Below are 12,316 nucleotides of genomic sequence, written 5' to 3' on the forward strand. Positions count from 1 at the left end.
GGTAGTGTGTTAATATTTACAGTGGGTCTCCATGGAGTGTGTTAATATTTACAGGGGGTCTCTGGGTAGTGTGTTAATATTTACAGGGGTTCCCCGGGTAGTGTATTAATATTTACAGGGGTTCCCCGGGTAGTGTGTTAATATTTACAGGGGTCTCCTGGTAGTGTGTTAATATTTACAGGGGGTCTCTGGGTAGTGTGTTAAGATTTACAGGGGGTCCCCGGGGAGTGTGTTAATATTTACAGGGGGTCTGCGGGTGTGTGTTAATATTTACAGGGGTCTGCGGATGTGTCTTAATATTTACAGGGGGTCTCCGGGTAGTGTGTTAATATTTACAGGGGGGTCTCCGGTTAGTGTGTTAATATTTACAGGAGGTCTCCAGGTAGTGTGTTAATATTTACAGGAGGTCTCCTGGTAGTGTGTTAATATTTACAGGGGGTCCCCGGGGAGTGTGTTAATATTTACAGGGGTTCCCCGGGTAGTGTGTTAATATTTACAGGGCGTCTCCTGGTAGTGTGTTAATATTTACAGGGGGTCTCCGGGTAGTGTGTTAATATTTACAGGGGTTCCCCGGGTAGTGTATTAATATTTACAGGGGTTCCCCGGGTAGTGTGTTAATATTTACAGGGGGTCTCCGGGTAGTGTGTTAATATTTACTGGGGGTCTCCGGGTAGTGTGTTAATATTTACAGGGGGTCTCTGTGTGGTCTGTTAATATTTACAGGGAGTCTCTGGGTAGTGTGTTAATATTTACAGGGGGTCTCCAGGGATTGTGTTAATATTTACAGTGGGTCTCCAGGGATTGTGTTAATATTTACAGGGGTTCCCCAGGTAGTGTGTTAATATTTACAGTGGGTCTCCATGGAGTGTGTTAATATTTACAGGGGGTCTCTGGGTAGTGTGTTAATATTTACAGGGGTTCCCCGGGTAGTGTGTTAATATTTACAGGGGGTCTCCTGGTAGTGTGTTAATATTTACAGGGGGTCTCTGGGTAGTGTGTTAAGATTTACAGGGGGTCCCCGGGGAGTGTGTTAATATTTACAGGGGGTCTGCGGGTGTGTGTTAATATTTACAGGGGGTCTCCAGGGAGTGTGTTAATATTTACAGGGGGTCTCCAGGGAGTGTGTTAATATTTACAGGGGGTCTCCTGGTAGTGTGTTAATATTTACAGGGGGTCTCCGGGTAGTGTGTTAATATTTACAGGGGGGTCTCCGGGTAGTGTGTTAATATTTACAGGAGGTCTCCGGGTAGTGTGTTAATATTTACAGGAGGTCTCCTGGTAGTGTGTTAATATTTACAGGGGGTCCCCGGGGAGTGTGTTAATATTTACAGGGGTTCCCCGGGTAGTGTGTTAATATTTCCAGGGCGTCTCCTGGTAGTGTGTTAATATTTACAGGGGGTCTCCGGGTAGTGTGTTAATATTTACAGGGGGTCCCCGGGGAGTGTGTTAATATTTACAGGGGGTCTCCGGGGAGTGTGTTAATATTTACAGGGGGTCTCCGGGTAGTGTGTTAATATTTACAGGGGGTCTCCGGGTAGTGTGTTAATATTTACAGGGGTTCCCCGGGTAGTGTGTTAATATTTACAGGGGTTCCCCGGGTAGTGTGTTAATATTTACAGGGGTTCCCCGGGTAGTGTGTTAATATTTACAGGGGTTCCCCGGGTAGTGTGTTAATATTTACAGTGGGTCTCCTGGGAGTGTGTTAATATTTACTGGGGGTCTCTGCGTAGTGTGTTAATATTTACAGGGGGTCTCCTGGTAGTGTGTTAATATTTACAGAGGTTCCCCGGGTCGTGTGTTAATATTTACAGGGGGTCTCCGGGTAGTGTGTTAATATTTACTGGGGGTCTCCGGGTAGTGTGTTAATATTTACAGGGGGTCTCTGGGTGGTCTGTTAATATTTACAGGGAGTCTCTGGGTAGTGTGTTAATATTTACAGGGGGTCTCCAGGGATTGTGTTAATATTTACAGTGGGTCTCCAGGGATTGTGTTAATATTTACAGGGGTTCCCCAGGTAGTGTGTTAATATTTACAGTGGGTCTCCATGGAGTGTGTTAATATTTACAGGGGGTCTCTGGGTAGTGTGTTAATATTTACAGGGGTTCCCCGGGTAGTGTATTAATATTTACAGGGGTTCCCCGGGTAGTGTGTTAATATTTACAGGGGGTCTCCATGGAGTGTGTTAATATTTACAGGGGGTCTCTGGGTAGTGTGTTAATATTTACAGGGGGTCCCCGGGGAGTGTGTTAATATTTACAGGGGGTCTGCGGGTGTGTGTTAATATTTACAGGGGTCTGCGGATGTGTCTTAATATTTACAGGGGGTCTCCGGGTAGTGTGTTAATATTTACAGGGGGTCTCCGGGTAGTGTGTTAATATTTACAGGAGGTCTCCAGGTAGTGTGTTAATATTTACAGGGGGTCTCCTGGTAGTGTGTTAATATTTACAGGGGGTCCCCGGGGAGTGTGTTAATATTTACAGGGGTTCCCCGGGTAGTGTGTTAATATTTACAGGGCGTCTCCTGGTAGTGTGTTAATATTTACAGGGGGTCTCCGGGTAGTGTGTTAATATTTACAGGGGTTCCCCGGGTAGTGTGTTAATATTTACAGGGGTTCTCCGGGTAGTGTGTTAATATTTACAGGGGGTCTCCGGGTAGTGTGTTAATATTTACTGGGGGTCTCCGGGTAGTGTGTTAATATTTACAGGGGGTCTCTGTGTGGTCTGTTAATATTTACAGGGAGTCTCTGGGTAGTGTGTTAATATTTACAGGGGGTCTCCAGGGATTGTGTTAATATTTACAGTGGGTCTCCAGGGATTGTGTTAATATTTACAGGGGTTCCCCAGGTAGTGTGTTAATATTTACAGTGGGTCTCCAGGGAGTGTGTTAATATTTACAGGGGGTCTCTGGGTAGTGTGTTAATATTTACAGGGGTTCCCCGGGTAGTGTGTTAATATTTACAGGGGGTCTCCTGGTAGTGTGTTAATATTTACAGGGGGTCTCTGGGTAGTGTGTTAATATTTACAGGGGGTCCCCGGGGAGTGTGTTAATATTTACAGGGGGTCTGCGGGTGTGTGTTAATATTTACAGGGGTTCCCCGGGTAGTGTGTTAATATTTACAGGGGGTCTCCAGGTAGTGTGTTAATATTTACAGGGGGTCTCCGGGTAGTGTGTTAATATTTACAGGGGGTCTCCGGGTAGTGTGTTAATATTTACAGGGGGTCTCCGGGTAGTGTGTTAATATTTACAGGGGGTCCCCGGGTAGTGTGTTAATATTTACAGGGGTTCCCCGGGTAGTGTGTTAATATTTACAGGGGTTCCCCGGGTAGTGTGTTAATATTTACAGGGGTTCCCCGGGTAGTGTGTTAATATTTACAGGGGTTCCCCGGGTAGTGTGTTAATATTTACAGTGGGTCTCCTGGGAGTGTGTTAATATTTACAGGGGGTCTCTGCGTAGTGTGTTAATATTTACAGGGGGTCTCCTGGTAGTGTGTTAATATTTACAGAGGTTCCCCGGGTCGTGTGTTAATATTTACAGGGGTTCCCCGGGTAGTGTGTTAATATTTACAGGGGGTCTCTGGGTAGTGTGTTAATATTTACAGGGGGTCCCCGGGGAGTGTGTTAATATTTACAGGGGGTCCCCGGGGAGTGTGTTAATATTTACAGGGGGTCTCCGGGTAGTTTGTTAATATTTACAGGGGGTTCCCCGGGGAGTGTGTTAATATTTACAGTGGGTCTCCAGGGAGTGTGTTAATATTTACAGGGGGTCCCCGGGGAGTGTGTTAATATTTACAGGGGTTCCCCGGGTAGTGTGTTAATATTTACAGGGCGTCTCCTGGTAGTGTGTTAATATTTACAGGGGGTCTCCGGGTAGTGTGTTAATATTTACAGGGGGTCCCCGGGGAGTGTGTTAATATTTACAGGGGGTCTCCGGGGAGTGTGTTAATATTTACAGTGGGTCTCCGGGTAGTGTGTTAATATTTACAGGGGGTCTCCGGGTAGTGTGTTAATATTTACAGGGGGTCCCCGGGTAGTGTGTTAATATTTACAGGGGTTCCCCGGGTAGTGTGTTAATATTTACAGGGGTTCCCCGGGTAGTGTGTTAATATTTACAGGGGTTCCCCGGGTAGTGTGTTAATATTTACAGTGGGTCTCCAGGGAGTGTGTTAATATTTACAGGGGGTCTCTGCGTAGTGTGTTAATATTTACAGGGGGTCTCCGGGTAGTGTGTTAATATTTACAGGGGTTCCCCGGGTAGTGTGTTAATATTTACAGGGGTTCCCCGGGTAGTGTGTTAATATTTACAGGGGATCTCTGGGTAGTGTGTTAATATTTACAGGGGTTCCCCGGGTAGTGTGTTAATATTTACAGGGGGTCTCCTGGTAGTGTGTTAATATTTACAGGGGGTCTCCGGGTAGTGTGTTAATATTTACAGGGGGTCCCCGGGGAGTGTGTTAATATTTACAGGGGGTTCCCCGGGTAGTGTGTTAATATTTACAGGGGGTCCCCGGGTAGTGTGTTAATATTTACAGTGGGTCTCCAGGGAGTGTGTTAATATTTACAGGGGGTCTCCGGGGAGTGTGTTAATATTTACAGGGGGTCTCCGGGTAGTGTGTTAATATTTACAGGGGGTCTCCGGGTAGTGTGTTAATATTTACAGGGGGTCCCCGGGTAGTGTGTTAATATTTACAGGGGGTCTCCGGGTAGTGTGTTAATATTTACAGGGGTTCCCCGGGTAGTGTGTTAATATTTACAGTGGGTCTCCAGGTAGTGTGTTAATATTTACAGGGGGTCTCTGGGTAGTGTGTTAATATTTACAGGGGGTCCCCGGGGAGTGTGTTAATATTTACAGGGGGTCCCCGGGTAGTGTGTTAATATTTACAGGGGGTCCCCGGGTAGTGTGTTAATATTTACAGGGGGTCTCCGGGGAGTGTGTTAATATTTACAGGGGGTCTCCGGGTAGTGTGTTAATATTTACAGGGGGTCTCCGGGTAGTGTGTTAATATTTACAGGGGGTCTCCGGGTAGTGTGTTAATATTTACAGGGGATCTCCGGGTAGTGTGTTAATATTTACAGGGGTTCCCCGGGTAGTATATTAATATTTACAGGGGTTCCCCGGGTAGTGTGTTAATATTTACAGGGGGTCTCCGGGTAGTGTGTTAATATTTACAGGTCGTCTCTGGGTAGTCTGTTAATATTTACAGGGAGTCTCTGGGTAGTGTGTTAATATTTACAGGGGGTCTCCAGGGAGTGTGTTAATATTTACAGGGGGTTTCCAGGGATTGTGTTAATATTTACATGCGTTCCCCGGGTAGTGTGTTAATATTTACAGTGGGTCTCCAGGGAGTGTGTTAATATTTACAGGGGGTCTCTGGGTAGTGTGTTAATATTTACAGGGGTTCCCGGGGAAGTGTGTTAATATTTGCAGGGGGTCTCCTGGTAGTGTGTTAATATTTACAGGGGTCTCTGGGTAGTGTGTTAATATTTACAGGGGGTCCCCGGGGAGTGTGTTAATATTTACAGGGGGTCCCCAGGGAGTGTGTTAATATTTACAGGGGATCCCCGGGGAGTGTGTTAATATTTACAGGGGGTCTCCAGGGAGTGTGTTAATATTTACAGGGGGTCTCTGGGTAGTCTGTTAATATTTACAGGGGTTCCCCGGGTAGTGTATTAATATTTACAGGGGTTCCCCGGGTAGTGTGTTAGTATTTACAGGGGGTCTCCGGGTAGTGTGTTAATATTTACTGGGGGTCTCCGGGTAGTGTGTTAATATTTACAGGGGGTCTCTGGGTGGTCTGTTAATATTTACAGGGAGTCTCTGGGTAGTGTGTTAATATTTACAGGGGGTCTCCAGGGATTGTGTTAATATTTACAGTGGGTCTCCAGGGATTGTGTTAATATTTACAGGGGTTCCCCAGGTAGTGTGTTAATATTTACAGTGGGTCTCCATGGAGTGTGTTAATATTTACAGGGGGTCTCCGGGTAGTGTGTTAATATTTACAGGGGGTCTCCTGGTAGTGTGTTAATATTTACAGGGGGTCTCTCGGTAGTGTGTTAAGATTTACAGGGGGTCCCCGGGGAGTGTGTTAATATTTACAGGGGGTCTGCGGGTGTGTGTTAATATTTACAGGGGTCTGCGGATGTGTCTTAATATTTACAGGGGGTCTCCGGGTAGTGTGTTAATATTTACAGGGGGGTCTCCGGGTAGTGTGTTAATATTTACAGGAGGTCTCCAGGTAGTGTGTTAATATTTACAGGAGGTCTCCTGGTAGTGTGTTAATATTTACAGGGGGTCCCCGGGGAGTGTGTTAATATTTACAGGGGTTCCCCGGGTAGTGTGTTAATATTTACAGGGCGTCTCCTGGTAGTGTGTTAATATTTACAGGGGGTCTCCGGGTAGTGTGTTAATATTTACAAAGGGTCCCCGGGGAGTGTGTTAATATTTACAGGGGGTCCCCGGGGAGTGTGTTAATATTTACAGGGGGTCTCCGGGGAGTGTGTTAATATTTACAGTGGGTCTCCGGGGAGTGTGTTAATATTTACAGGGGTTCCCCGGGTAGTGTGTTAATATTTACAGGGGTTCCCCGGGTAGTGTGTTAATATTTACAGTGGGTCTCCAGGGAGTGTGTTAATATTTACAGGGGGTCTCTGCGTATTGTGTTAATATTTACAGGCGATCCCCGGGGAGTGTGTTAATATTTACAGGGGTTCCCCGGGTAGTGTGTTAATATTTACAGGGGGTCTCCGGGTAGTGTGTTAATATTTACAGGGGGTCCCCGGGGAGTGTGTTAATATTTACAGGGGGTATCCGGGTAGTGTGTTAATATTTACAGGGGGTCTCCGGGTAGTGTGTTAATATTTACAGGGAGTCTCTGGGTAGTGTGTTAATATTTACAGGGGGTCTCCAGGGAGTGTGTTAATATTTACAGGGGGTCTCCAGGGAGTGTGTTAATATTTACAGGGGGTCTCCGGGTAGTGTGTTAATATTTACAGGGGGTCTCCAGGGAGTGTGTTAATATTTACAGGGGTCTCCGGGTAGTGTGTTAATATTTACAGGGGGTCTCCAGGGAGTGTGTTAATATTTACAGGGGGTCTCCAGGGAGTGTGTTAATATTTACAGGGGGTGTGTTAATATTTACAGTGGGTCTCCAGGGAGTGTGTTAATATTTACAGGGGTTCCCCGGTTAGTGTGTTAATATTTACAGGGGGTCTCCTGGTAGTGTGTTAGTATTTACAGGGGGTCTCTGGGTAGTGTGTTAATATTTACAGGGGGTCTCCAGGGAGTGTGTTAATATTTACAGGGGGTCTCCGGTTAGTGTGTTAATATTTACAGGGGGTCTCCTGGTAGTGTGTTAGTATTTACAGGGGGTCTCTGGGTAGTGTGTTAATATTTACAGGGGGTCTCCAGGGAGTGTGTTAATATTTACAGGGGGTCTCCGGTAGTGTGTTAATATTTACAGGGAGTCTCTGGGTAGTGCGTTAATATTTACAGGGAGTCTCTGGGTAGTGCGTTAATATTTACAGGGGGTCCCTGGGGAGTGTGTTAATATTTATGGATGTACTCGGGGAACTAACATAGTGTTTGTGTTACCTATGCATCTCCCTCTTTTCCTCTCTCTGTATGCCCGTTCCTCTTCCACAGCAGGCCGCTGCGAGACTGGGGTGTGAGGCGCCAGTGGATCCATGGGACCGAAAGGCACATCTGTCGCCGAGGGAATGCATCTCCTGCTAGCCGTGGGTGTGGTGGGGGTTGGGTGGGGGACAGTGTCAGGAGAGCAGGGCCACAGCTCGAACCCACCCATGTCTCGATAATTCTGCTTTAATTTTGTTTGTATAAAAAATCTACAAAACTACTTGCTTGCGTGTGCCTGAGTCCATTCTGAAGGTGTCTATATTACTCCCAACTCCCTTGCCCTTGCATTTCCCTCTTCCTTTCCCATGCCTCCTCCTTTCTTCTTCACCTTACCGAAATCCATATAGGCATCATCCACTACTCTTCCTTCATCACTCCCCGTAGTCAGCTCTTTGGAATACCTCAAAGTTTCAACTGATATGAGCTGTCCATGAGCTAAACCATGTGGACTGCTCCAATTCAGGCCTTGTGATGAGAGATCTTGTCCCTGAAAATCCCCTCAAATAACTTCCCTACAACAGAAGTCAGACTCACTGGCCGCTTTTTCTCAACTATTGGAAGTACATTTATTATCAAAGTATGTATGCAGCATACAGCCCTGAGATTCGCCTTCCTACGAACCATGTGTCAAAGAAACACCATGGAACCCATTCAAAGAAAACATCAAATCCCCAACATGCAACAAAAGCATCATGCAAACAGCACTAAAAAAACACGAGTGAAATACACAGACTATACAACAACAAACCACCGTAGTCACGGGAAGAGTCCAAGCATATTCATATTCAGTCTGGTTCGGTTCAGTTCAACCCAACCCACTGCTGTGTCTTCAAAATTCCATATCAATATAGGGTCTTTTAAGAGACTTTTGGATAGGTACACGGAGCTTAGGAAAATAGAGAGCTGTAGGTAACCCTAGTAATTTCTAAGGTTAAGAACTTCGTGGGCCGAAGTGCCTATATTGTGCTGTATGTTTTCTATGTAAAATGGCAGCCAGAAACACACCGTAACATGAATGACAGAGTCCAATCACGTTGATTAAACCCTGCCCAAGACCCAGGACTCTGGCTGGGTAGAGGGGGTCTATTCAAATGCAGGGACCTTCCTCTTGACACTTTAATCGCAGAGAATTGGAGTCAATCCTGGGCTCACAACCTGTCTCCAGGGTTCTCGGCCTAGAGGCTGCGTACTTTGCTAGAAACCTCACTGAAACCCCTTGGAGACAGCAATGCACCAGATTGCTGAGTTGGCCCAAAAGCATGCCGGAGAATACGGGGAAACCAAGTAGTTCTGTGAACCGTCTGAAGGATGTCACCCTTGGCCGTGTTGTTCATTGGCCCTGTCCTCACATCAGGTCTACTCCAGTCTTCTGAAACTTGGCTAGCAACAGGTCCTCTATGATTTCCTCCCATAAAATCTGGAGGGTGGGGGTGTACTTGCCCGCCTTAATGAGACTCAAAACTACAAATGCCTCCTTCCTTAAACATCATCCAAGATCTCTCTGCTTATTACCCTCATTCCTTTGGGTTAGTGTCCATGATATGGAGAAAGAGACGCTAAAAATCTTAGCCATCTCCTGCAGCTCCACGCACCAGCTGTCCTAATGACCCAGTCTCTCCCTGGTCACCCTTTTACAGAACAAACCCTTGGGATTATCTTTTGACCCTGCCTTCCAAATCCATCTCGCACCCTCTTTCTGCCCTCTTTTTATATTCTCGTAAACCTTTTGTATTCATCAAGGGATTTATTTGTTCCCAGCTACCTAAATGCAATGGCTTTTTCCTGACCTACGCCCCTGCATTGGTGGAAGTCGGCCATGGTTGCTGTATTGCTGCAGTGCCATGTGTGGCTGTTTCCACTGGTACAAGTGAGGCAGTCTCTCTGCACACATTGCACCTGTAGTATGCAAGCCAGGGGCTGCCCAGTAGTTGCCCGTCAGGATTGAGTTTAACATAGGGCTGCCTTAGAGTCTTCCGCTTTGCATTTTTCCTCAGGGTTTATTCCCGCAATCTTCCCGATGAATGGGCAGTGGAAGATTGAGATCAGAGTTTTCCTTGTCCTAGATGAGTTGCTAACCACAGCTGATGAGCCCCATCCATCTGTTCATTTTTGACCGGAGCTTCAATATATCTTGTCAGCTGGGGTTCCCTGAAGTTGATAATGTCTATTCTTCACTTGAACAGGAACGTGGACTCGTTTTCCAACCCTTTTAAAAGCCTCCCACTTGCACCCAGTGCGATTGTGCCTCGTGCCCTTGAACTTGGCCGTGCTTCAGTTCAGAGCCTTAATCTGTGAATAAGGAACTTAGAACAGAACCTCACAGATCCAGTGTCACTGACATATGCTGCTTTTCTGCACCAGTATCAGAATTAGATATATATAAAATTAAGAAGTGCAAAAAATTAGGTAATCTACATTGCTTTTCAGACATCTGATAGTGGAGGGGAAGAAGCTGTACCTGAAATGTTCAGTGTGTCTTCAGGCTCCTGTAGCACCACCTTGATGGTAGTCGTGAGAAGAGTGTATGTCCTGGGTTAGATTGATTGTGGCCAAAAAGGATGTACTATTCTATGTTCTGTATTCTCATCCTCCCAAAATGAATTCTGACATTGCATTTACCTTCCTTACTGCCAACTCGACCTGTTTTCTCCCTGATTAGAAAATAATCTACACCTTTCTTCCTTCTGCCAAAGTGCATGACCATACACTTCCCTACACTGTATTCCATCTGACACTGTCACCTCTTCTTGTCTTTGTTGGGGTGGAGGAAGGGTTGTGATGGTGAAGTACAAGTTTACGAGGGGGTGCAGGGGAATGACTGAGAAGCTCCTCCCACGCCTGGGGTGATATGTGGGAGGTTCAGAGGGAGGATATTTTTCTATCCCGGGGTGGAGGTATTGGAATCCACCAAAAATATGGCCATCAGATCAACCAGAAGGGGGTATCAGAGCTCCGGTATCCTTGTGGGTGACCCCACTCTCATGCCATGCTTCCCACATCTCGGTGAAAGTGTTGTTGATCACCCCCGGTCCCCAACACATGTGTTGGAGGAGTGAAATGGGATTGAGTGGTTGGCTGTCAGCACGGTCTAGCTCAGGCAAATGCAGAGTGTCAGTGTGCCCCCTCAGAAGTCTCGGGATGGAAGGTGGACGTTCTCAACCACCGGCCAGCAGAGGTGGAAATGTCTGTAAAGTCTCATCAACTCTCGCAGCACAGGAACGGGACCTACGGACCATCTCATCCCTGTCCTGAGCTAGTTCTGTTTGGTCTATCTTCTAAAACTTTCCTGTCCAAGTACCAGTTAAATGTTAATGTGCCTGCCTCAACCACTTCTGGCAGCTTGTTCTGTACATGCACCACCCTCAGTGGAAAAAGTTGCCCCTTGGTTCCCTATTAAATCTACTCCCTGTCACCTTAAAGCTGTGCCCCCTAGTTCTTTATTGCCCAACCCCAGGGGAAAAGACTGCACATTCACCTTATCAGTACACCTCTGTGGTCACATTTTCTTACAGGCATCATGGGGAAATGAGATACAACAAATGGTATTGTGATTCAGAGTTTATGGATTGGACAATTGTGTTTATGGACTGTGGACTTTTTCAGACTTCCAGTTTTTATATTGTGTTTTTAATGGCCCGTTCGTGTTCTGTTTTGTTGTGCGAGGGGTGGGCGTTTTGAGGGTTGATATTCTATTAGTTATTTGTGTGGTGGTGGGGGGTCAATGTTCTGTTTTGTGCATGGAAGGGGGATTTTGGGAGTTGATGATTGGGATGCTATTCTTTTTTGTGAGTGGGTTTGATGTTTCTCTGAACGACTTTCATGTTCTTTCTTTGTTTCGTGGCAATCTGGAGAAGACAAATTTCATAGTTGTATGTGGATACATGCTTTGATAATAAATGAACCTTTGAAAAACTACTCATAAACAAAGACTGACCAACAACCAGTGTGCATATAAGAATAACACCGAGAACATGATTGTGGACTCTGAAAGTGAGTCCGTAGGTTATGGAATAAGTTCAGAGTGGAGGTGAGTGAAGTTATTCACACTGGTTCATGAGTCTGATAGTTGTTGGGTAGTCGCAGCTGGTCTTTGGAAAAATTGGAAGAATGGGCAAAAAAGTGGCAGATGGAATACAATGTTGAGTAATGAATGACAATAAAAGGAACAATACTGAGGACTATACTAAATGGGAGAAGGTTCAAACATCAGAGGTGCAGAGGGACTTGGGAATCCTCGTGCAAGATTCCCAGAAGGTTAACTTACATGTTGAATCTTTGGTAAACCTACCAAATGTTGAAAAGACTAGATAGGGTGGATGTGGAGAGGATGTTTCCTATGGTGAGGGTATCCAGAACTAGAGGACACAGCCTCAAAATTGAGGGGCACCCTTTTAGAACAGAGGTAAGGAGGAATTTTTTTAGCCAGAGAGGAGTGAATTTGGAATACTTTGCCACAGACCACAGTGGAGGCCAAGTTAATGTGTATGTTTAAGACGGCAGTTGAGTTTCCTGATTGGTCAGGGCATCAAAGGATATGACAAGAAGACAGGTTTGTGGGATCCGGGATCAGATTCAAAGGGCTGGATGGGATAGAATTTATCAAATGTGTTTAGGAAAGTTTCCTAAATCAATATATAGAGGTCCCAACTGGAGAGAGTGTGATACTTGATCTCCTATTAGGGAATG

General features: G+C 45.8%; 1 protein-coding gene across 3 annotated transcripts in view; it reads left to right on the forward strand.

The window, feature by feature from the left end:
• Positions 1–11,557, forward strand: part of LOC134338809 (serine/arginine-rich splicing factor 2-like) — a 50,440-nt gene extending 38,883 nt beyond the window's left edge. The window contains exon 5 of one of the 3 annotated variants that reach the window (XM_063034883.1): positions 7,640–11,556. The gene's annotated coding sequence lies outside the window, so the exon portion shown is untranslated. Of the gene's footprint in view, positions 1–7,639 lie in introns of all 3 variants that reach the window. The other 2 variants (XM_063034881.1, XM_063034882.1) reach the window with 2 other exon arrangements.
• Positions 11,558–12,316: the final 759 nt, after the last annotated feature.

The sequence above is a fragment of the Mobula hypostoma genome, chromosome 28 (assembly GCF_963921235.1).
Source record: "Mobula hypostoma chromosome 28, sMobHyp1.1, whole genome shotgun sequence".
NCBI classification, from domain to species: domain Eukaryota; kingdom Metazoa; phylum Chordata; class Chondrichthyes; order Myliobatiformes; family Myliobatidae; genus Mobula; species Mobula hypostoma.